The following is a 24,929-nucleotide window of genomic DNA, read 5'->3' as shown; positions in this document are numbered from 1 at the left end:
AAAGGAATTTAAAGAATGGGTAATGGAGATTATTCAGGGGCTATTAGAGAGGATAGACATTTATTCTGAAAATATAGCTAGGGAGTGGGATAAAATTAAGTTGGAGTTTAAAAATAGGATGGAAATAAAAGAAAGGGAGCTATAGTTAAGAAGTAACACAAATTATTTAGAGGGACTGACAAATGTAAAAGTATTGCAGAATAGGGAGAATTTCACAGAACAAGAGGAGGATCAACTGCAGAGCACTAGGCAGAAAATAATGGATTACCTCAATAATATGCATGAGCTTAGAAAGATTGCTGTTAAGCAACTTTTTTTTATAATAACAGTAGAGCACAAAATCTTTTAGCACAACTCAGGCAGCAGAAAGTAGAAAGGGCTGTCACCAAACTTAGGGAGCCTATAACAAAGAAGGTAACAAGAGATCCTGTATTACATAGATTTTGGAAATTCTATGAGAGTCTCTATAAAGCAGAGAAATATGAAAATCAAGAAAAGATACAAATGGAAATGTTTATGGAAGAATTAAATATGCCAATGTTGAAGGTAAATGATGCTCAATTACTAACAGTTGGTATATGAGATGAGATAAAAAAATTGTGATGTATAACCGATCTACAGGACAGTCCCCAGGAACAGAAGGTATTCCTGTGGAAATTTGAAAGCTAAGAGGAAAAAACTGATAAAGATCTGGAAGGTTTTGTTTAACAGCATTTTAAGAGAAGGAGAAGTACCACCATCCTGGAAGAAAGCAGTGGTAGCTGTAATACCTAAAGAGGTTAAGGATCCATCAGATCCAGCTTCATACAGGCCCATTTGAATACTAAACCATAAGTATAAAATGTTCATGTCTATAATGGCTAAAAGAATGGTAAAAGTAATGCCAAAACTGATAGATATGGATTAATGTGGTTTTGTTGAGGGGAGACAAACATTTGATAACATTAACAGAACACTGATGATCCAAAGGGAAGCAGAATGTAAGAAAATACCATTGTTGTTGATGGGTCTTGATGCAGAAAACACATTTGATAGAGTAAGCTGGGACTTTATGAGCAGAGCATTGGAAGCATTTTCATGTCCTAAAAAATTATAACATTGATTAGGAGAATATATGAGGGATTTGGAGGTGAAAATTAAAGTGGATGGGGTCCTCTCTGATAATTTCTGCTTGAGCAGAGGAACCAGGCAAGGGTGTCCTCTTTCCCCTTTATTATTTGCATTATATTTAGAACCATTGGCAAAGAAAATAAGGGATTCAGAAATTCAAAGATATAATTGGTATGGTAGTCAAGAAAAACTGGCTCTATTTGCAGACAATATTATTTTGTACCTGACAAAAGCAGAAAAAGACATTACAGTGTTGTGGAACATTTTGGGACAGTTTCAGATCTTTTCAGGATGCAAAATTAATGAAGCTAAAACAAAAGCAATATCGGTAAATTATGTACCCACACATGAACTGGTTCAGGAATATCCATATTTATGGGGACATGATAAAATGAAATATTTAAGAGTATGGATTAAAATGATTCTAGTCGGGCAGCTAAGGATATGTGGGAACAGACTAAACAAAAGATAATACGTAAACTGAGAAAATGGAAGCTTTATTATATTGATATGATTAGTAAGATACAAGCAGTTAAAATGTTTTAGTCCCTTTAGTCTTATACACAGGTCAGGCATATTTACCAACCAGAGGAGAAGTTGTGGTTAGCAATTAATAAAGAGCTGAAGGACTTTATCTGGGAGGGGAAGACTACAAGAGTCAAGTGGGATAAGCTGATTCTTCCAGTAGAATAGGGCAGAGATTACCCAATTTGAAGGGGTATTTCAGAGCTACACAGTTAAGATTCCTATACATAGCACAAGCAGAAAACTATAATTCCAAGTGAAAAGGGATGATGAAACATGGCAGAAGCTCAAGAAACAAGGGGAACCTGGGATTTTGGATGCAGACCTTTAAGGAGAATAATTATGCAGAATATGATATCCATAAAGTAGCAGAAAGTACACAGGAATGGAGAAAGGAGATTCTGCTGATGGGGATGACTGCAATTAGAAAAACAGACAATAGGCAAGAGGGGGGCGGAATTTATTGGGGAAAACTGGCAAAAGAACCAAGGTATTGAGAGCAAATAACTAGAGAGGGAAAGATGATAGAATGGGAAGATGCCAGGAATTTATTTGGATTGCAGGTTAGAGATTGCATTCCCTATCAGGGACTGAAATCAGAGTATAAGCAAAGAGAAAGAAATAGGGGGGGGGGTCCTAAATGAAAGACCAGCACTGGTAGAGTTTTTAATATAATCTAGAACAGAGGCTGCCATTACAAAAGAAATAATTAGTATAGCATATAAAATATTGCACTATAACTATAAGAATCAATCAGAGGAAATTAGAAAGGATTGGGAGGAGAGACTGGATAAGCAATTCACAAAGAAACAATTGAAGGATAAACGTATGTCTCCCAAATATGCAACAAAATCTAGAAGATTTAGGATTTTTATTTTTGCCTGGATATGTTTACATAGATATTTTTATACCCCAAGTAGCCTCCAGAGAATTTTTCCTCAGGTAAACAGTAAATGTTGGAGGTGTAAAGAGGAAGAAAGAGGTAATTGGGCACATATTTTCTGGAAGTGCGGTGAGTTGGCCGACTTTAAAGAGTCCCTACAGGATGCACTGTCAGAAATGCTGGATGGGCAGATCGGTCTGATGCGAGAGATGATTTTTCTGAGCTATGATACAGAATCAGAATTGCATATGCATGGTAAGGCCTTGTTGTGTCTAATAATGGTGGCTGCCAAAAAAGCAATTACTAGAACATGGAAATCAAAATCTAAACCAACTATACTGGAAGTAGTGAATACAGTAACAGAGATAATACAACTGGAAATGAGATCTTTAGAAAAGGATAATAGCAAACTACATAGGAAAAAATGGGAATTGTGGCAACAATCCATACAAGGGAAGAATGATGCCTAAAAGGCAGCAGAACTTAAAACAGCTATGCAATGTTTGACTGAGAAAGACTGGGTAGATTATAAGTGATGTATAATATTTGCAACTGGGAGTGTGCCAGTATGGTTTGTGATGCAAAATGCTTGTGACTAGGATTGTGTCAGTGTGGTTTGTTTTTATTTATATAAATGTATGATTGCCTATGTAGAAAGTGATGATTTAATGAAGATATCTCTTGTTTAAAAAAGCAGGAATTGAATAATGTATGTAATATTGCTTAGGTTATATGGCAACTAGCAATATATGTGAAGTATAACGTTTGTTATGTTAATACAGTTTAATTACTTTTATATGAATATAAATTTGCCTGTGTCACAAGTGATAATTCAATAAACGTGTTTGAAATAAAAAACAGTAAAGTGTTACAGAAGTAAAATAGGGCTTAGAGGAGAAGAAACTTGGCTTGTGGCATATATCCTACCTTTGGCAGGATATATATAAAAAAAAAATACTGTTGATAATGTAAAGTTCTTGCACAATCAATAGGCCAGTGTGCAGCTAGTTAAGATAAAGGTGGCTGAAATAAGAACTGGAAGGGAATACCTTGGTGGCGAGGTGGAAAATATGGAGCATCAATTGATTACAACTAAGGGCAGAGCTCATAGAAAGATATTGTGGTTTCTTAGAAGAAAAGATGGATATTCAGTCCAAATCAGACTGCTAGCTGCATACATTTAACCTTTTTCTAAGTCCTATTGTATTACTTTTTCCCTATCTCCTGCAAATAAAACTACAAAGAAAAATCTGTTATGGTATGATTTCAGTTGCACTAATTCCTCTCTTAAGCGAAAATGGCCTACATAACCCTGCATATTAACTGAATGATATAATACAACTTAACAGAACCAACATAATGATGTTAAATCCGTCTGGTACTTGTTTTCCCAGTGCTATGCTATAATGTCACTGTACATCTTAAATGCTGCCTATTATATCTAGTTTCAATTGCTGATTTAAATCACATATTGCTTTTCTGGGGCTGGAGCATCTAATATCACCTGTATATGCTATTCCAAATGATATTCTGTTTCATGTTGTCAAAACTGGACTGTTTCTCCCTGGGTCTGCACTGAGGCTACCATTGTCTTTTCAAACTTTACCAGTCAACAAAAGCAAAATAAATAAATAAATACATAAAATCTGTTGGGGATTATGATAACTAAGATGGTGCTATGGAGAGATTTCATAAAAACATGACCGAGTCAGAGAGGTCATATGGGAAGTCTAGCGTTATTTTTGTGTATTTTATGTCAATATACAGTAAAGTACAAGTGTCATAGCAAGTATGGCAACTATGACAGGCAGGCTAATAATTTGCAGTGGCAGGTCAAACTTTGCTTGTGGATCATGATTGGGAGGGTGGGGGTGGGGTTAAGGTTGCTTGCTTATAAACACAAGGTACAGGGGTTTGGTCTGATGAGGGTATAAATTGGCTAGGGCTAAAATGGCATAAAGGGCAATTAGCTTAGTACTAACCTAAGCAGATGTAAATTGCCAAAAATATGTTCAGGAAATGAAAACAATATGAACTGAAATATAAAGCTGACTTGACTTGCAGAACCAAAGTCATTTTATACTGGTGGAATGTTAATGTCTCCTAAGTTAAAGGACCCATCAATATATTCTGTTCATGAAATGGTGGAAGTTGAGTAGGTTGAGTAACAGGATTTCATATCTGGGAGACTTGGTAAGTTCATTGTGGAAATAGAAGAGGAAAGGGAGGAACAAAAAGAGTTGAACTGAAAAGGCAGTTTTTTGTTTAATAAAGCAGGGATAAGACGGTTGAAGAGGATTTATATCTCTAGTCAAAGGCAACATTTTATGAACAGATGTATCTGTTAAATGTTATCTATTATAATTTTTCTAGAAGACTGATCATTAGGAAGAGAGGCTTGTATTTGATAAGACATAAGTCTAAGATATAATTACTGAAACAAGTGTGGGCTATTACTAGGACAGCCATATTGATAGTAAACTGTAATTAATATGGGGCCCCTTCATTTTTTTCAGTTTCCAGTATTTGTGCTAGTGACAGAAGTACAGTCTGGCAGTTAGCACTGAGGATTAAGAGTCTGAGCTGTTAATGAGCTGCTTCCAGAGTAGAGGGTTTGACTTCTTCCAGTGTGTCTGAGCAAATCACCTATCCAAACAGTTTTCCCAGTCTAGGATTACCTGGTTTACAAAATAATAAAATCGGGTCTATATCAGCATATTGAAAATGTAATAGTTCAAATCACAAAATATCGAACTGAAATGATCGAACCATTAAATTTTCGAATGCCGATATTTAAAAAAAAAAAAAAAACTGAAGGGTGTAGGCAGGGGGGGGCAAGCCCTCCTGCAACCCCCACACCCCCCGCTACTTAAATATACCAACTCTGAGACCGCACTACATTGTAGTAAATGGAAATCTCCCCTTACTGAGATTTCCATTTACCCATTCGATGCTCTGCACTTTCAGCATTCTCGCATTGATCTTGTCACATTCGATATTGTCAACGTTCGAAATGCTGATAGGAACCCAATAAAATCTCTCTCTCTCTCTCTCACTCTATACATACATATATATATATATATATATATATATATATATATATATATATATATATATATATGTGTGTGTGTGTGTGTGTGTGTGTGTGGTTTCCCTGCAAAAGATTAAGTGTGGGCTTGGTGAACAGCTGTTTCATTGAGCGTTTATGATCAACTAATCAGCTGTTTGACAGGTGTCTGAGATCGCACAATTCTCGGAATATACCCTTGTCCTGCATTTGTGTGATCTCACAGTTAGTATATATTCTGATGCCCCTCTTCTGGGTCAGTAATCAAGGATTTTAAATCCTTACATTGACACTGGTGAGGGACATTCACTTGGAACAGAAATAGATACACACAGTATTTTCAGATGCAGCTCTCTGCACCAAGCAAAATTATCATTAAGAGTACACAGGGAACCCTCTCAGTCCTTCTGCTGGGTTTCTCTCTCTCTCCAGGCCCCCAGTAAGACTCCCCACTGACACAACTGTAGACTAGTTAAGTCCTCAGCTGAGTGTTCCAAGCCAAGTCCTCCACCACCATCTCTGTGAAACCAGTGCTCTGTGTCCCTGGTTCAAGTAACTGATATACATACTTTTTGGTATTTGATTTCCAGACACACACACACACACACACACACACACACACACACACACACACACACACACACACACACACACACCTCGGTAAGGCTGGCACAGATTTGCCAGTTATGCCCAGACTATAAGATAGTTCCACAGCCAGGTACTCAAAGGCTCAAGGGTATTCAACTATACTAAGTAAAATTAGTGTTTGACCAATGCAGCAAGGCTTTCAGGAGAGGTCACAGTGTCACCAAATAAATATAACTACTCTCAAAGGTTAAAATATTCTCTAAAAGACTAGCCACAATGAAAAGTTTAAATATATTTAATAATAAATAATAAAAGAACTTGAAAATACTAAATATTTATTTACAATAAACAACAGAGTTTTAGTCATAGGAAATATTACAAATAACAATAAATAAAAATGCAAACTGGCTCACAGATAGAACCCACAGTGTGAAAGTAGCTGACTCCAAGTCAGGCTGCTGGCCAGTCATGAGTGGAGTCCCACAGGAATCGGTCCTGGGTCCTCTCATGTTTGGTATCTACTTCTCAGAAGTCCAGTCCAACACGAAGGGACTCTGGCAGACAAAGTTCACATACGATTGCAAGTTGAGAACCATTATTAACTGCCCAAGTGATGCTGACATCCTACACAAAGGCCTCACTGAGACCAATGACTGGTGTCAGAACCATGGCCTTAACCTCAATGCCAAAAAATGTGTCGTCATCCCCTTTGGGAAAAATTCAGTTCCCATGAACTACCACATCGATGGTAGTCCACTGAACACAGAAAGTGTTATAAGAGATCTGGGAACACAGGTTGACAGCAACCTCTCTTTTGACCACCACACTGCCACTGTGGTCAGAAAGTCCTTCTATGTGGCACATCTCATTACTAAGGGTTTTGCATCCAGGAAGAAAGAGGTCATTGTCTCCCTGTACTCTTCCTTCGTTAGGCCAATCATTGAGTACAATGCCCCATTGGCATGTACCTCACTAGACACCTGCAACAACTGGAGAGGCCCAATAGTACCTCATAAAGAGGATCCTAGGCCTTAAACACTTGTCCTATATGGACAGACTCAAAAATCTCCAACTATTTTCTGTCTCATATCACCTACTTAGAGGCGATCTCTGCTTGACTTATAAATCCATGTCTGATCCAGATCTGTTAGAAATGCTACATTTAAAGAAATCCCAATTCCTCTGCACCACATGCTCCAGAGACCTCAAACTCATTACCGCATTCAACAGAACATGCTGGAGGGACAGGTTCATAACCCAGAGACTGCCCATGCTATGGAATAGACTTCCCATACATGTCAAACAGAGCAGCTCACTGGCCCTCTTTAAGAGAAATCTTGATGAGTGGATGGGAAATAGAAAATTCACCCCAGCAATCACTCCAGTGGCTCTACTCGACAGAGGCTCTGGAAACTAAGGTTGGGGTGGCATGTTGCCAGGGTAATCCAATGGACTAGGCTTGTAAAGGCTCCAGGGCTATTAGCCTAGTACACACCTATGAACTTATGAACCTATAACACAGATTGATAGATTCACACAGTTACAGAAAAAGTACTTAACTAATCTCACTATATTCTCCTGATCGATCTAAAGAACTACTATTCTCTGGTTACTTACTAAAGCAAGGCAAGATGAAGTGGGTGAGTGGTCTTCCTTCTTTGTCAGGGTTCAAAAACAGACTGCCCTGAGACTTCTGTCCCATCTAATATTAAAACATCAGTTCAGTGCTGGATTACAGAATGACATTGCATATAGCTGACCATTTGACTCTGGTTCCCACACTACCCTCTTTACTAGAAACTGAACCAGAATCTAGCACCTATGTGTCATAATACACACACATAGAGCTTTGTAAGATGTGTTATAGCATCTGGAAGTTATAAAACCTTTTCAAAACTTCAACCCTTCCAGGGTAGTAATTAGTTCACCCCTAAGGACAATACAGTAGGAATCCTAGTCCTGGTTTTCACAGACATTTCATCTCTGGCTGCAATCAGAACTGTAAGATACAATATGTATGGCCTAAACCAGGTAATTTTATTTCAGACTAGTTTTCAAAGTTAGCTGGTTTGAGATTAACCTCTTCTCTTCCAGTGTCCTCTGTTACAATATATTCATTTCAATAGTTACAATACAGTCTAACATACAGGTGTATTTCTTTCTGTCCATCAGGATCCTCTGTTGATACATTTTTAACACAAGCAGCTTTGCAAATACATTTTCAACACAAGCACCCTGTATTAATCAGTTAGATACACAAATGAAATATAATTCTTTACAAAACTCCAGCTAGTTATGTTGACATATGTTACACATCCACTGCCCTACTCTTCCTGGCATAGCTGGCAATACCTCACATCATAACATACATATTTTTTTAAAGTTTAAAGTTTGCATGTGCCAAGGCTTTTTCTTGGTGCATGAATAATTATGTGTCGACATTGGCATTTTCAATGTTTTTGCCTCGTTAATTTGCATGTCAACATTTGGTGTATTTGAACCTTAGCAATACACAACTATACATGCATGTCATGGCAGTTGAAGAAGGGCTATATATTGGGCTATTCTCAGTTTTTGTGTTGGGACCATTAAAATAACCATGAAGAATATAATGGTGAAAAGAAATGCATGAGTCTTTAAAGGATATGTTTTATTTTTATAGAATAATTCTAGCCCCAGGAAAAAAAATATTCATTATATAATTTCAATATGATACAGAGAAGAGTATCCTAATTGGTGGTCTTTAAATCTGAGTGTTTTCATGCTTAACAAATTACTGTGTAGACACCAAATGCTGACCTAGTATTGTCCTAACACAAGAATAGCAAACATATTAATTTGCTTTTGATACAAATAGGAAATTACATAAATATTTTAATCAGTGTGTTTTACATTTGAGTATTTGAGTAATTAATGATGGAATAGAAATTGTTAGAAAATTAATGCTGAATTTCCAGTTGTGGTCTTATTATTGGGTCGATAAGAGTATGGATAAGTTTGCTCATTTCTTCATTCGAAAAGTCTGATTCAAAAATTATGTGACTGTGAAAAAAATTAATAGCAGCGGAGTGTATGATTCTCCTATGACAGTTGTTGATATTGAAAATGGTTATGATAATGAAATTAATATAGTTTATGTAATGAATAGCAATAATATTAAAGAAAGAGGGAGTTTAGAAATATTATAAGATATAACAACTTAGTTGATGGTGGACTGCTTCAAGTAATTGAGGAAGTTCTGATTAGGATAATGATCCAGGACATCTAATGGTCCTAACAAAGGAGCACTGAAAAGAATATGTGTGACCACTGTTGACAGACATCATGTCTGCTGAATGATGAATGAATTATGGTTTATGCCACTTGTGCTAAATTTTCATCAAATGTCAATATTAAAAACTGAGATGACATAGAAATAATAAAAAAACATGCCCTGATGTTCATGGTCTTACAGAAATATGAACTAAATTAAATGACAAATGAGTTCTGGTTCTTCTTATGGTTTTCTGATATTTGGGCTAGGCAAAATTTTGAAATTATTAGTGGCATGATGGGATTGGATATGATGAAATAAATGAGAAGAGATATGCATCTCAATCTCATTTGGTGTTTGACATGTATTTGGAAAATATGAACAAGTTGCAGCATAGTATGCAATTCAAGATAAAAGCTCTCAGTGTTTATTGTTCATTTTATGAGAGAGGATGTCCGAGTAAGGAAATATACAGATGGTATTGTGTAAATTAATAACACTGAAGATAAGAAGAAAAGAGTATCACGATAAGTGTCTATAAAAATGACTGAAACACACTGTAGATATGTAGAATGAAAATACACATTTTAATGTGTAATAAATGTGTGTTGCGTTATATTATTTGTATATCTGTTCTAAAGATAAAGTTTCTGCACACTGAACTTCCTCTACTTTCTCTACATTTCCAGTTGCATTGAGGTATAGCTCAAGTTTCCAGATCTAAAGCTTCCAGTTTTCAAACAAGGTACCTTGCAGTTTCAGAAATAATTTTTTTCCTGAAATATTGATTTTTTTTTAACCAAAATGAAGGGATTCTGCTAAATGTGATTGGAAGTTCAGAGGAGTTTTGCTAAGTAAAATACAAAAACTGTGATTACTATGTGGGACTGATAAATGAAATACAAAAATATTCAAAATTTTGAAATGTTTAAAACAACTATAACTATACCGGGTGCCTTGATTTCCCCTATGCACACTTCACCTGGCTATTCACAGTAAAGATACTGGATGTTCTAATTTCTCCTGTCATATCATATCATGCATCCTCTGGAAGGACTCACACACAGACTGTGCAGATGTATGTCTCTAGTATATAAGAAGGGACATCACTAAAGCACCCTCAGAAGAACATGCTGGAAAATAATAAATAAAATACCTATTCATAGTTCATAGGTTCATAGGTGTTTACTAGGCTATTGACCACATGGGCCTTTTCAAGTTTAGTCATGCATCACAAATCTCTGACAAGTTCTGATACCCTTGATAAGTGTAAGCAGGGGGTTGGGAGATTAACCATTTATAGGTTACCTGTGTCCATTAGAGACATAGGTACCAAACCAGGGATGAATTTCTGGTTTCCCATCCAATTGCCCAAGTTGCACTTGAATTGGTTTAGGGAGGAACTCTGCCTCACATGGATGAGGAGCCTGTTCCATAGACACGGTAGTCTCTGGGATATATACCTATCTCTCCAGCAGGGCCTATTTATATCACAGGCAAGGTTTAAGTCTATAGAATGGGTAATTCTGGTGTTGTTTGTTTTGTGGATATGTAGGCGGTCCATCAGACTGGGGTCTGACAATGCCCTGTATGCCAGCCATAGATCTCCCCTCAAAAGCCTGTAGGAGACAGAATACAGGGATAGGGCCTTGAGGCAGTCTGCATAGGACATTTTACTTACACTCTGTATTCTTTTAGTGATGAACCTCTGCGGATGTTTCACCTGCTGGATATGCCTGGCTAGGTACATAGCAAAGGGGGCATTGTACTCAATGATAGGTCTGATGAATGCCGAATACAATGGAACAATGACTTCCTTGGACTTAGATGTCATACCTTGGTTATAAGTTGCGCAATATAGAATTATTTCCTCACCACTGTAGACATATGATGGTCAAAGGCTAGATTACAATCTGTGTGTGTCCCTAAGTCCCTGACTACTGGGTCTGCTCTAAGGGGTGTGTTGCCAATATACCAGGGATGGATAACTTCCCAAAGGATACTATTATGTATTTCCTGGCATTTAGTTTTAGTCCATGACTCTGACATCAGTTGTTTGTCTGTATCAGCCCCTCCTGGAGAACATTTATGTCAGTGTGAGATTCAAAGACAGCTCCTAATTTGCAATCATCTGAAAATTTAGTAAGGCAGAGACAACTAACATTGGTCTTGACTTCTGAGAAGTAAATGCCAAAAAGGAGCGGTCCAAGGACTGATCCCTGAGGGACTCCACTTGTGACTGGCCTCTTTGTAGAAATGGACTCCCCAATTCTAACTTCCTGGGTCCTGTCTGTGAGCCAGTTGGCTAGCCACCGGGTGACATATGGGTTTGTACTTAACCTGGTGAGTTTGTCAACAATGCCCGAGTGAGGTATTGTGTCAAATGTCTTGACCAGATCAAGGTAGGCAGTGTGAACAATTTTTCCCTCATCCATTGCTTTGGTGACCTTCTCAAAGAAGTCCACCAGGATGAGTAGGCATGATCCACCCTTGACGAAACCAAACTGGGCTGGATCTAGTGTCTGGAGGTTTGCTATATCTCTATTGATCATCGCCATGATAATTCTTTCCATGGCTTTACATATAAGACTAGTGAGACTTATGGGTCTGTAGATGCCCCACCTTTGTACAGAGGGATGACTGTTGTCTTTCTCCATTGATGAGGCACGAAACCTGTTTGGAGGGTACAGTTAAATAGTAATTCCAGATGCCCTGATAGGTCATGTTTCATGCAATTTAGAAGGCATCCCGGGATATTGTCTGGGCCCATTGATGCAGTGTTCTTGGTCTTAGAGAGAGCATTAAAGACTTGTTCCCTAATGATAGTAGGGGAAGTTATATTTGATGATATTTCCTGAGAGAAGGTTGAGGGGGGGGAGCTGTAAAGTTGGAGCTGAATTTATTTATTATTTGCTACGTCTTCTGGCTCAGTATAGGTGGCTCCATTTACAGTGAGCTCTGCACACAATTGTGTATTGCCTTTGAGGATGCAGACATAGCTAAAGAATACTTTGTGGTGGTTCCTGGTCTTGGAGGCCAAACTTACTTCAAATTTGGCATTGGTAGACTTTATTTGTCCTCTGACTTGTTTGTTTAGTTTAATGAGAATGCTTTTATCCTGCTTGGTGCTGCACCTCCTAATTTCTGCCATGATTTTCTTCCTCCTGTTATACAGCCTATTGATTTTGTGATCCCACCAGGCTGGCTTGTTTTTTGAGTTAGTTCTGTACTTCTTCCTGGTGGGTACAGCTGCCTCTATGCAGCTATTAACATGCCTGTACAGGGTTTCTGTGAACATTTCTGCATAGGCAGCGGTGTTCTCAGGGTTTATGGGTCTTGACATGTTGCCAGATTCTCACTTAATAGCAGAAGGTTAGTCTTAGAATAGTTCCTGAATATTCCCAGTTTAGATGGGGTTCCAGGTTTTATTTTTACTTCATAGGAGACCATTTTGTGGTCTGACCTTACCAGGTAAGGTATTACAGTAGGGGGTGTGCAGCACTCTCCCATATTAGTGAGGACCCGATCCAGTATGGTTGCGTCCCTGTTTGGTGTATTGACTATTGGTAAGGGGAGTTTGTGTTAATGTCAGCCATGAATATGGTATTGGGTTTGATGTTAGTGTTTCTAATAAGTTTAAATACATGGTATGGGTTTCCTGGATCATAGAGGGGGACCTATAGCTTGCAAGAAAGTGCTACCGGATTTTACCTATGGTGATTTGAACATGGAGCAGCTCAACTGCATTGTCATGTTTGACCAGCCTTGAAGTATATTTATCTTTGATGTAAATAGAGACACCTCCACATTAGTCCCTGCCTGTGAAGTATCTAGCCTAAATGTGTGGAAGGCATTATAACCTAGCACTGTTGTTGTGCTCTCCAGGGCTTTAAACCATGTCTCAGTGACTGCACAGATGTCAGCATTCTCTAGGGTAAAGAGAGCTTCTAGGGAGTGGAATTTTTGTTTAGACTCCTAGCATTGAGCAGTAATACCTTTAGATTTTCTTGGTTTTAATTTTCTATGTCGGAAGTACTTTCAGTTTGGTGTTGCCTAAAAAAGGCACTATGGGGGAAAACAATGTTTTAGCTAATATTCAAAAGCCTAGAGGGGAGAGGTACAGACCATCACTGGCAAAGCAGTGTGGTCTGTTGACTATCTCCTTCCATGCTGACAAATATTGTACCCCCTTAGAATGATACCAGAAACCAAGCCAATTGTTAAAGCCAATCATCTTTTGTTCATATTGTGGCATCATCCTTGGAGAAAGTAAAATGCCGCTCAGTGCTAGGCTCATACCAGCCTGAGACACATATTCCAAGAGCTCCATGATGCCTCTCTTCATATAGTCTAGGGAGGTATGTCTCAGGTCATTTACTCCCACATAGACTATGACTGAGTCATATTGGTAATTGTGGTCCAATGACCTGAGTGCCTGCATAATGTGACAGATTCTGGCGCCTGATAAGCAACTAACCATGACTTCCTCCTTACTCAGCCTGGTGAGAGGGACATTAGTGTGCCTCATGATGGAGTCTCCAATGACTACAACTTTGGATTGTGTGGTGGCTTGCCTTATGGGCTTACAGATAGAGGCTCCATGAGATGTAGCTCTATGTGTTGATGTGGGTGTTGTTTTGAAAGAGTGCATTTGGGGCTGCTGAGGGTATTTGTTATGTGTACTTTGTCTAGGAGGTCTTTGTATTTGTTATGTGTACTTTGTCTAGGAGGTCTTTGGGGTTTAGGAAGGTTACAATTAAGTGCCTCAGCATATGTGGGTCGATATGTCTGCTTTGAATTGTGTGAGATGGGTGCAGTGTGTGTACTACTGACAGCCTTACAGGCATTAGGAGTACTTTTATGTGAGAGCTTTGTGGCCGTTTTGGGCCAATTTCTAGCTCTTTCAAGTCCCCCTGTATAAAACCCACTTTGGCATGGTTTTTGCGCTTGCTACTACTCAGCCAAGCTCCTCGTGGTCCTGCAGAGTGGTGCTAGCAGCAGAGAGGTTAAAAGAGCGACTGCTAACCTGATAAAAGTGTTTTTTTCCTGCTACTACCTGGGCGACTGTCCGATCTATCTAAACTGCAAGTATTTCTGCTTCTTGAACTGTTTTAAACTGTTTAAAGTTGTTTTTGCACCTGCACTTTTAAAGTTTGTCCTGTTTGTTGCATTTACCTGTTGAGGCTACACACTCAAGTGCGCTAGCCTGTGTTACATATTTATTGCATTTTCCTGTTGTTTGTTGCAAAAAAGAAAAAAAAAAATTATCCTTGTTTCCCGTCTTTCCTGACCTAGAGTAGTCCAAATACAGGCTTTGCTGTATTCTGGACTTTTGGAAAGTTCCTGTGTTGCCCATTTCCTTTCTTGGATAAAGGGAGGCTTCTTTGTTCACCAGTGGCAGTGGGGAGCTTAGAGCAGCCTATCTATCCCTGGAGGAGTGTTCCCAGCACAAGAATCTGGTAGTCTATTGGCCATTTTGGGCCAATTTCTAGCTCTTTCAAGTCCCCCTGTATAAAATCCGCTTTGGCGTGGTTTTTGCGCTTGTTACTACTCAGCCAAGCTCCTCGTGGTCCTACAGAGTGGTGCTAGCAGCAGAGGGGCTAAATGAGTGACTGCTAACCTAATAAAAGTGTTTTTTTTTCCTGCTACTACCTGGGTGACTGTCCGATCTAGCTAAACTGCAAGTATTTCTGCTTCTTGAACTGTTTTAAACTATTTAAAGTTGTTTTGCACCTGCACTTTTAAAGTTTGTCCTGTTGTTGCATATACCTATTGAGGCTACACACTCAAGTGCGCTAGCCTGTGTTACTTTATTGCATTTTCCTGCTGTTTGTTGCAAAAAAGAAAAAAAAAAAAAAAATTATCCTTGTTTCCCGTCTTTCCTGACCTAGAGTAGTCCAAATACAGGCTTTGCTGTATTCTGGACTTTTGGAAAGTTCCTGTGTTGCCCATTACCTTTCTTGGATAAAGGGTGGCTTCTTTGTTCACCAGTGGCAGTGGGGAAATTACAGCAGCCTATCTATCCCTGGAGGAGTGTTCCCAGCACAAGAATCTGGTAGTCTATTGGCCGTTTGGGGCCAATTTCTAGCTCTTTCAAGTCCCCTGTATAAAACCCGCTTTGGCGCGGCTTTGCACGATTTTGTGCATAGCGCAGCATTGGGCAGCTCCGCTTAATTGGGTTTAAACCATTCTCAGCTCCACAAAGTCTGCTCTTCACTTTTTCCCTTAGAACTGATCTAGTTCTCATAATAAACACCCTATTCCTACTCTAAAGCCTGGCACTTGCTCACTAAAGCAATTATATAAGTCAGCACTAAAAAATTAAAAGCACTACACCCTCACAAACTCCCCTTGAGTACCTTGTTCCCCACTGGCCCTTTTTTTCAATTATAAAGGAATTCCCAATACTATTCTAGCATGTCCAAAGGTCAGTTGTCAATCTCCACTCTGGTTCAGCTGGTAAATCCGGGAATCTTGAGGCAATGTTACAACTGCCTCATGTACACAGACAACCCTCTCCTCCTCCCAACAAATTCCAACATATGTGAAAGATGCAACCATATAACCAAACTGGAGGCTAAGCTCTCTCAACTCAGTACTGGCATAACCAGTCAGGAGGAGAAGGAAACCACACTCACTACAATTCCAGTCTCACATAGATCTACCACGACAGCAAACCAAACACATAAACACACAAAAACATACTCGGAGGCTCTAAATAAAAATCTGCCTAAGCAGCAGAGACCTCCAAAGCAGACACCCAAGCAACTGCTACCCCAAAACAAAACACGTGCAACACATAGCTCACAAAGCCAGTGTGCTGAACAGTCACAGCCCTTAAGGCTAAACAACACACCTGATACACTTGTAATAGGTGACTCTATCGTCAGGTACACTGACGTCCCACTCACCAGGCTGAACAAGGAGAAGGTCATGGTGAGCTGCCTGTTGGGCGCTAGGATCTGCCACATAACACAAGCACTCAGGTAACTCCAAGGCAAGTACAAATATGACTCAGTCATTGTCCATGCTGGTGTGAATGACCTGAGACGTACCTCCCTGGACTACATGAAAAGAGACATAGAGGAGCTCTCTGAGCATGTAGCCCAAGCCGGTATGACCCTGACCTTGAGTAGCATCTTACCATCACCAAGAATGATGCCACAATATGAAGACAAGATGATCAATTTCAACAATTGGCTTAAGTATTGGTGTCATTCAAAGGGGATCAATGCCTGTCAGCCTGGGATGACATGCTCGACAAGCCACGATGCTTCGCTAGGGATGGCTTGCACCTGTCACCCCTGGGCTTTCGGATATTGGCAAAGGCTCTTGCCACCCTCATAGTGCCTTTTTTAGGCAAGGCTCAAAAGACAAACCCACCTCCATAGGTATCACAAGGGATAAGAAACTAAGAGTAATGCTACTCAATGCCAGAAGTCTAAACCTCAAGATGCCCACACTCGAAACTCTCCTTAGCATGGAGAACATCGATATCTGTGCAGTAACAGAAACCTGGTTCAAGGCTCCCGAGAGCACCCCAGCACTACCAGGCTATACCTCATACCATGCTTTTCGGCCCCAAAACTTGGACCGAACCACTAAAGGAGGGGGATTATCAATATTCGTCAAAGATACCCACACCTCCAGGTTGGTGGCACAGCACGAAGCATCAGAGACTATCCATGTGCAACTAACAGTGGGTAAAACTGCCTTCCAGTTTATAGCCTGTTACAGACCACCCTCCCAAACCTAGGAACCCCACTCGGCCTTCCTGAGAACACTGGAAAATATGAAGGTCTCTCCAAACACCATTATACTGGGCGACTTCAACTACCCAAACATAGACTGGGAGCATTACTCTAGCTCCAACACCCTAGCCCAAAGGTTCCTAGAATTTATAAACTCAAATGCTATGGAACAACTTGTTACCACTCCCACAAGAGGGGAAAACATACTGGACCTGATCATCACCAACATGGGGGCTCTGTGCTCCAGACCAGAAGTGTATCCCTCACTGGTAAGATCAGACCATAAACTAATCTCACTGGATATTCACATCCCGACCCCACCCCCTGCCCAGAAAACCACAGTGAAAAACTTCTCTAAAGCAAATTTCACACTCCTCAAAACCGAGGTGGAATCCTTCAAAGCCCCCGGGCCTGTGGAAAATACGGCCCAGTCCACAGAATCCTTTATAAATGCATTCTATGTACACCTTCAGGAATGCATGGATCATGCAATCCCAAATAAAACCAAGACCCAATCCTCCAAAGGCAGGCGTCCTGTCTGGTGGACCCCAGCCATAAACAAACTATACAATAGAAGGAAGAAGCTACTACATGATAGAGCAAAATCCCAAAAAGGGAAGGCATCTCTGATCAGTATTAGCAAAAAACTACGGGCACTCATAAAATTGTCTAAGGCCAGCTTTGAGAGAAAAATTGCACAGGACACTAAGGATAATCACAAGGCTTTCTTTAGTTATGTTAGGAACCAGGGTGGGAATTCCCAGATATGCTCAGCATTAGTCCAAAATGACAAAAAATACACCGAACCCAGACATTGCCAACATCCTAGCTGACAGGTTCAGCACAAACTTCTCCCCCCCCTCCCCCCCCCAAGGGCAAATATCTATCCCAGCAGAGTGCTGCCCCCCTGACATCTCAGATGCTCAGGTAAGAGCCGCCCTCTCCAAAGCAAAAAACACAGCATCAATGGGGCCAGACGGTGTCCCGGGCTGTGCCCTACATGAACTCCAAGAAGAGCTAAACCCAAACATAAAACTACTGTTCAATCTCAGCCTTACTACAGGATATGTACCCAAAGAGTGGTGTACAGCAACAGTGGTCCCTCTCCACAAAGGTGGTGCCTCAACGGATCCTGGAAACTATCGCCCGTAAGCCTGACTAGCTTGGTCTGCAAAGCTATGGAAAGGATAATCATGGACCTCATAAATAAAGATATTGGGGACATACAGACACTGGATCCTACCCAGTTCGGCTTTGTTAAGGGCAGATCCTGCCTCTTAAACCTGGTCGATTTCTTTGAAACAGTCACCAAGGCCATTGACGAGGGGAAGGTGGTCCACACAGCCTACCTGGACCTCGCAAAAGCCTTCGATACAATACCCCACTCGGGCATTATAGATAAGCTCACCAGCTTAAATATAAACCCCTGTGTCACTAGATGGGTTGCAAACTGGCTCAAGGACATAACCCACATGGTTAGAATTGCTGGAGCCATGTCATACTGCAAACCAGTTACAAGTGGCATCCCACAAGGCTCAGTCCTGGGACCTCTCTTGTTCGGTATATATTTCTCGGAGGTACAGGCCAACACGGAAGGACTGTGGCTGACCAAGTTCGCAGATGACTGCAAACTAGGCGCCATAATCGACTCTCCAGCCGACACAAGCATCCTACAAAAGGGCCTCATAGAAACAGACAACTGGTGCCAGAGCCATGGCCTCAAGCTAAATGCCAAAAAGTGTATAGTCATCCCCTTTGGCAAAAACAAAGTGCCCACTAATTACCACATAGGTGGTAATCCATTAAGTACGGAAGAAGTAATTAGGAACCTGGGGACTCAAATTGATAGCAATCTCTCATTTGAAAACCACGTGGCCAAAGTGGTTAGAAAAACATTTTATATAGCCCACCTAATCATGAAGGGATTCACATCTAGATCAGGGGAGGTCATCGTGCCTCTTTACTCATCCCTCATCAGGCCCATAATTGAGTACAATGCCCCTTTTGGGATGTACCTTACCAGACACCTGCAGCAACTGGAAAGACCCCAAAAGTACCTCACCAAGAGGATCAAAGGGCTCAAACAGATGCCATATGCTGCCCGGTTAAAGAAACTCCAGCTCTAGTCAGTGGCATACTGCCTGCTCAGAGGCGATCTGTGCCTGACGTATAAAGCCATGTCCAACCCGGAATTAATGGACATGCTGCACCTCAGAAAATCCAAATCCCATCGAGCTATGCTCGAGACTTGAACCTCAGCACTGAAATAAATAGGACATGCTGGAGGGACAGATTCATAACCCAGAGGCTCCCTTCACTCTGGAATAAAATCCCAGTCCAGGTTAGGCAGAGTCCCTCATTGACTCTCTTCAAGAGGAATCTTGATGAGTGGATGGGAGATCGTAGGTTTACCCCAGGTATCACTTCTGTGTCACTGTTAGACAGAGGCACAGTATACTAACCTCGAAAAAGGGCATAGCAAAATTCATTTAAAATGGGTGGCAAAAGCCAAACACACTCTGGCTAGGCTTATAAATGCCCTAGGGCAGATAGCCTAGTATGAAACTATGAACCTATGAATCCAGTGACATTGTGTAAATACATCTCTCACATGCAGTTTGTTTGAGAATTAACTGGTTGTCAGTAAACTTAAGGCAATGTCTACATTGCCTGAGGATGCCCATATCTATCAAGATGGTAACAGAGACAGTAGGAAAGTTCATATCCATGGCAACAGACCCTTTTTTATTGATTAGACAGTTGGAGTGAAAATATCAGTCACTGTCAGGAGTATCCGGTTTGCAACTATGGGACAGTGCTTGTCACTGCAAACTAGTTACCCTGTGTGCAAGTAGGTATTGGAGAAATTTCAGTTGTGCTTTTATATGAAAAAATGTCACTCAAAGTGTCTGAGTCTATACAGAGCACTGCCAAGCACTTGAGGGGAAACTAATATGCAGACCCTGAAAATTTAAGGATGAAGTATTTAGGCAGATATTCTGAAGTTAGAAACAAATCAAGCAGTACTTACTGAAAACAAAGAATTAGCTTGTCAAGAATGATAAAAAGAGGGGAGTTGCATTAATGGCTACTGCCTGGCTACTACTAATGCTGGTCTCACCACAGTTTCACTTTGTTGGGATACAATGCTCTTTTGCTTCTTCTCTCACCAGAAGTAAATTGTTATCACCAATCCCAAGATGATAAGCAGGCCACAGTGATCCACAGTCTTGCCCCAGATGATGCAAGGGCCTGTAGGCTTGTAGCCTTTTCCTGGTAGATGCCTTGAATAGCAACCAGACCAATCAGGAACCATTTCCCTCCTTCTCCTTCTACACCAAAAATTACATTCATTGTTATTCTGCCTTTTTCATATTAGCTTTTAAGATACCACAAAGCTGGTGCAATTGTTTGACTGAGATCGATGAATAGACCAGTGTTTCCAAAACTGGGGTCCATACGATAAACTCAAGGGGTCCATGAGCTCACTTGCACCCACCTGGCTTTCGGGCATCATCCATGACCTGACCCTGTAAATGGAGAAAGAATAGTCACACCGCTCATCCACAATTTATTTAAAAAAAAAAACAAGAAAGAAACTTCCCTGTTTGCAGCTGAGCATTGGCTAAGCAGCTGCTTGCCCTTAATTTTTAGAGGAGAAGAAGGAACAAGTTCCGTGTTTGTGGCTGACGCTGAGCAGCTGCTCATTTGCCCTGTGTTTTCTGCCAGCAGTTAGAACTTGGAGGGAAATTTAAACAACTGTTCTGTTCCCTCCAGTTAAGACAGGTCCCATATTTATGTTGGTCACTGTATGGGTATGGATCTGCTCTCTCCCTTTTGCCAGCAAATAGAAATTAATGCAGAGCTGATGATCAATCCAGATGATCTTGTTGACAGAACTTGAAGGCATTTTTCTTTTTATCAAGGCTTTAATAAAAAGTGGTGCCTGAGTGCAGCTGTCAGTTGACCAGATATTCGCAGAGTTTGCCAGATTTTTGCCTTATTTGGTCTGTTTCACATAAAATGGTGTTTCTCTGGCAAATCATTGAGGACTGAAGAAAATAATGGCATACTTTTGAGTTTTAGATTTCATACGTTTCAGAAAATTTGTATTAATTCAAAATTTGTTGTTCTATCAACTTTCTTAAGTTTATAAGAGCAATATTTAAAATGTATCCTTAGCTTTGGCCCTTTATTCCCCATATTATGACAGGGTTTGTCCATATTTCTTGCACTGAAGATGTTGAGAGGTATTGTGTGTGTGTGTGTGTGTGTGTGTGTGTGTGTGTGTGTGTGTGTGTGTGTGTGTGTGTGTGTGTGTGTGTGTGTGTAAGAGGGAGGCAGTCAGGTGTGTGTGTGTGTGCGTGTGTGCGTGTGTGTGTGTGTGTGTGTGTGTGTGTGTGTGTGTGTGTGTGTGTGTGTGTGTGTGTGTAAGAGGGGGGCAAGTGGATGTGTGTGTGTGTGTGTGTGTGTGTGTGTGTGTGTGTGTGTGTGTGTGTGTGTGTGTGTGTGTAAGAGGGAGGCAGTCAGGTGTGTATGTGTGTGTGTGTGTGTGTGTAAGAGGGAAAGAGGTGTGTGTAAGAAGTAGGCAGCATACCCTTCAGCTGTCCAGGTTTTTGCAGAATGTCCATATTTTTGCCTCATATTTTCAGTCTGTCTCTAATAAAATTGTGTTTTTCTGGAAAATCCTTGGCAAATCATTGATGACTGAAGTCAGAAAATAATGGCAGACATTTGAGCATCAGACTTCATAGCCTTCAGAAATTTTGTACTCATGCAAAACTTGTTGTTCTATTAACTTTCTAAGTTTACAAGACCAAATATCAAAATGTGCCCTAAGTTTTGGCTCTCTGTCCCCCCATTATGGCAGGTGCATTTCTCAAGAAATTTAGTTTCAAGTGCATTTTCAAGGAATTGTTAGCTTCAAGGGAAGATAATTTTATTGCTGCTCATGCTAAGTCTGTTTACCATGTGCAACAGATTTGTTTAGTTAGTTAGCAAATAGTATGACTATTGTGGTGCAGCCTTTTAAAACTGTGTTAGTAACACAACAGGTAGCATGCTTGCATTTTAATGCAGAAGGCTGTGGGTTCTACTACCTCAGCATATTGATGGATTGTTGATACTGTTTTGCATTTTTAGGGAGTGGGTACTGAAGTCCTGAATGCATCTTCTTTTGGATGAGATGCCTAGTAACTATAAACCTGTTTTCAGTTTGCCATCCATGCAATATTACCAGATTACCATTTTTTTAAGTAGGCAATTTATTCCTCAAGGGCAGTAGGTACTGAATTTGTAGATGAAACACCGAAATAAAGTTAAGTAAAGAATAATACACTCAGCGGAGTAAATGCCTCACACCAATAAATGAATAAAAACGAAACACAAGTAAACAGCCTTTGGTGTGTGCGACCATGCATCAAACTGGAAAACAAGGATAAACAACACTTCTTCTTCTTCCGTATATAACAATTTAATAAAGTGCACAGGTAAGCGCTTTCACAACAGCTTCATCAGACCAAATAGCACACATATACTGATACACCTATATATACTTAAGGCAGTCATGACGTAAATTAATTGTTAACACTATATTAACCTTGAAACTTTTCAATGCATCAAGAAACACTTATATTCTTAACACTTAGATCTAAATAAAATACTAAAATATAAAAGCATATCTAAACTGTAAACACTATTATGTTATATCAATTTTGTTAAATCTTATGAAGTACATTTCTAAAGATATATGTATAATAAATAATAAAAATACAAAATAAAAATAAATAAACGCTTCATTTTAAAAAATACAATTATTTTCTATGCATAAAAATCTTTGTCATATTAATTTATGTAAAATAACTTATTAATGGGCTTTCAAAATAGGTTTGAGAGACGCCCTTTCATTAAGACCATGGCCTCTGTCTGCTCTGAATTTTAAAATCCATGTCATTTCTCTTTTTTCCATGCTGTTCCTAATATCTCCTTGTCTAATAATGGGTAATATAGCATCTATGGCCATGAATTTAAATAGATTCTGATTGTAATACAGCGAACATAGTCTACTTAGCAGAATGTGATATATGTACTTCATTTTATATAGGGAAAACCAACAGGTCTTTTCGAACACGGATTAGAGAACATTTGTATGCCATTAAAGTAAAATACCAAAATAATGCTTTAGCCAAACACGTTCTGATGTTTGGCAATCAACATACATTTAAATTCATGGCCATTGATGCTATATTACCCATTATTAGACAAGGAGATATTAGGAACAGCACGGAAAAAAGAGAAATGACATGGATTTTAAAATTCAGAGCAGACAGAGGCCATGGTCTTAATGAAAGGGCATCTCTCAAACCTATTTTGAAAGCCCGTTAATAAGTTATTTTACATACATTAATATGACAAAGATTTTTATGCATAGAAATTAATTGTATCTTTTAAAATGAAGCGTTTATTTATTTTTATTTTGTATTTTTATTATTTATTATACATATATCTTTAGAAATGTACTTCATAAGATTTAACGAAATTGATATAACATAATAGTGTTTACAGTTTAGATATGCTTTTATATTTTAGTATTTTATTTAGATCTAAGTGTTAAGAATATAAGTGTTTCTTGATGCATTGAAAAGTTTCAAGGTTAATATAGTGTTAACAATTAATTTACGTCATGACTGCCTTAAGTATATATATAGGTGTATCAGTATATGTGTGCTATTTGGTCTGATGAAGCTGTTGTGAAAGCGCTTACCTGTGCACTTTATTAAATTGTTATATACGGAAGAAGAAGTGTCATTTATCCTTGTTTTCCAGTTTGATGCATGATCGCATACACCAAAGGCTGTTTACTTGTGTTTCGTTTTTACTGAAATAAAGTTGTTTGCTAGCAGCAACCTTTTCTTTAGTTACAGATCTCTTTAAGGTGGAATTATTCAGATGACTTACTTCTGCAGAGATTGTGCATATTGACTGATATTGGTGGATTGTAATGACAGAGGTTTGAGTGGCCCTTTTGGTTGAAATGTTCTCAACTGGGCGGTTTTGTCATTATTGGTTCGTATGTTTTTTCACTGCTTACTGGAAAAATGTGCAGAACTATACATTTAAAACACGTACTACCAAGTGGTGCTGTATTGTACAAGGGATATAATTTAATTATTGTGAATTTAATTATACAATCAGGAAGGTGAATCAAAGAACTTTTGCATGCTCCTAAAAATGTTCACAAGGGACCTATGCTTTGAAAACAGCCCAAAGGTAAACTTAATCCGCCACTGGCCAGATGCATTTTCTTTGAATATGGGTTTCAATGCCGTTTCAGTGAATGTGAGTTTCAAAGGCAAAGTTGTAATGTTAAGTCTGTTTTCATTGAGACTATATTGCTTTGTTTAGATTTAGCAAATGTCTGTTTACCTTTAGTAAATGTCCATCAGTGTCTGTGCTATAAAATTTGAAATACAAGTTTTAAATTAACTCCAAACATCTGTAATCATTGTAGAAGTAAAGCAGAAAACAGTATGCACACTGAGAATTTTGAACAGTGTTTATGGCAACTGGGGAGAATTATCCAAGTAATGGTGCACTGAAAAGGCTGTGTGGTGGTGGTGGGGGCTGATGGGGGGTTTGGAGGTTGATTCAAATGTAATGTATATGTACCACCACCGACAGGGGTGCGTCAAAATGTTTTCCTTTATAAAAGGGGTCTTCTAGCTTGCAAAGTTTTGGAACCACTGGAATAGA

Source organism: Protopterus annectens, chromosome 11.part0 (assembly GCF_019279795.1).
Source record: "Protopterus annectens isolate FY-2018-M chromosome 11.part0, PAN1.0, whole genome shotgun sequence".
In the NCBI taxonomy this organism is placed as follows: Eukaryota; Metazoa; Chordata; order Ceratodontiformes; family Protopteridae; genus Protopterus; species Protopterus annectens.
Note: the sequence above shows the minus strand (reverse complement) of the source record.